The sequence below is a fragment of the Zea mays genome, chromosome 2 (genome assembly GCF_902167145.1).
Source record: "Zea mays cultivar B73 chromosome 2, Zm-B73-REFERENCE-NAM-5.0, whole genome shotgun sequence".
NCBI lineage: Eukaryota > Viridiplantae > Streptophyta > Magnoliopsida > Poales > Poaceae > Zea > Zea mays.
Window position 1 is genome coordinate 176,729,002 of NC_050097.1, and position 2,020 is coordinate 176,731,021.

Here is a 2,020-nt window from a genome sequence, read left to right on the forward strand (position 1 = left end):
CCAGGGACCCCCCGGGTTCGAAACGCCGACACCTGGCAACTTCTTTGAGTGTGTGTAACTTGTATGAAGCTAGCATGACGGAGTTCACATCACATGCTTACTTTACGTGAATAAAAGGTTCCAGGCTTGCAGCATAATGGATATGCCTTATGATAATGACATTCGACAACCTAGATTAAGCCATCTACTTTATTTTATTCTCTATAATAGTAATTAACGAATTCTTCTTACTTCCTCTGCACCTACAACTACGACGGTAAGCGACCACGCCCCTCGTTCCAAGATGAATCTGACACGCAATCTTGTGCTCATGGTCATCATGCGTCGTTTTTTCTGTTTCGTCAGGGGACTACAAGGACAAGGATGGTGTCAAGGGCCTGTGCGTCGTGGGCGCCATCAACAATTGTACCTCCCAGCTCCCCACCTATGGGAGATCTTCTCCCCCATAATGTAATGTCGCTACTCTGCTACTCGTATGTGCATGCTCCAATTCTACAAAGTTTTGGACAATTTGTCATTAACAGTCATGAACGTTGCTTTTCTGCAGTGCAGATAATATAACACAAGCGCTCATGTTCCTCTCGCACTTCATCAGAGACATACACTAGGTAGTACAAACCGCAAGCAAGGTTTGATGTGCTCTATTTGGTGTGTTTGATCAGATCAACAATGTGGCTGATCGCTCATGCTACTAACTGCTAACACAACTACTACATGTACTCCATAGCCACTTCACTCCGACAAAGGAGGGAACACCGTCGACTTCCACTGGTACGCAAGGAAGACTGTTTTACACTATGTACGTACGTCAAATACTGGACATCATCAGTCATGATCTTGAAATCTATAGGAACCTGGATGCTAGGGCATGCTCTGTTTTGTTCACTAATTGCCCGGTTTGGAACGCCAGCATCATCTAGCCGACTAAAGACGACTTCTATGGAGACAGCGTAGCCGGTTACATCGACACACTGAAGAAAAACATAATGATATGGAACTAGGATAAGAGTTTTCTATAGATAGAGAGAAAGAGAGAAGCTAAATGTTAATTATTCAGACCTTTATTCACTCGGTAGCACAGAGAATGGTCAGAGAAGTGTCCAGCTCGGAAGCATGCGGCAAGAACAAGACTGTATGTCCATATATGTATATATGTTTTGCTTCACATTCAGATTTTTTGTGCTTGGGCATTTAATTGATCTTTGTATGTTGTTGCATCGAGAGTTTTTTCGTTGATTAATACAGTAATTTTCATAATTTTCTTTATGTTTCAAATCCTTCGTAAAGTAAGATTACTCTCTGAGTTTTTGACTGGTTATAAATAAATATCGCAAGATATGCGTCTGAGAACATCATTGCATCATACCACTCGGCATATAAGGGTGTTGAGGAAGACTCAACCCTAGAAGGTACTACTAATACTAGCCAATTACTTTTTTAATTAAGGTAATGCCTACATTCCTGTTCTGTAGTATGCACACCGGATTTGTATTGTTGTCGTACTATTGATGCATGATTTTAACTTGAGGGGCAAGAATATGCTAATTAATTTGTGTTTATGTTCTTGGTGCAGATCCCTATTTCTTATAAATCTTACCTCTACTATTCCATTCACCTCTCTCTCCTCCCCCACATTTAAACGGTAAAAATCTAAAATTATGCAAAAATAAAGATTAATAATTTGTGAGTCGTGGCAACGCACGAGCACCTAACTATGTTTGGTTAATGCATGTCTGATTTCTGTTGACGAGTGTTTCAAACAACAGCTGTAGGTTTGGGGCAGTCAACTTGTGTAGGCATTGGTGGTGACCCGTTCAATATCACATATGCACATTTTGAGATTAAGGCCTCATATTTTAAGCAAAAGCCTTCCTTTTTAAATCTATTATGAAATATCTTGTCATGGATTTTGTACTTTGCTCTGTGGAATTAATCCCTTGTCTGGCATTATCTGGTACTTGAATACTTAAAGTGTATTTTTTTATTCCAAATGCTACATACATATGTTTTTCAGTCAACA

General features: G+C 40.0%; 1 long non-coding RNA gene across 1 annotated transcript; it reads left to right on the plus strand.

Annotated features, from left to right (window-relative positions):
• The first annotated feature begins 405 nt into the window (after positions 1 to 405).
• LOC103647332 (uncharacterized) lies at positions 406 to 1,032 on the plus strand. The gene is made up of 4 exons (XR_562768.3): positions 406 to 450; positions 548 to 608; positions 728 to 771; positions 851 to 1,032. It is a non-coding gene; the product is annotated as an uncharacterized lncRNA (long non-coding RNA).
• Positions 1,033 to 2,020: the final 988 nt, after the last annotated feature.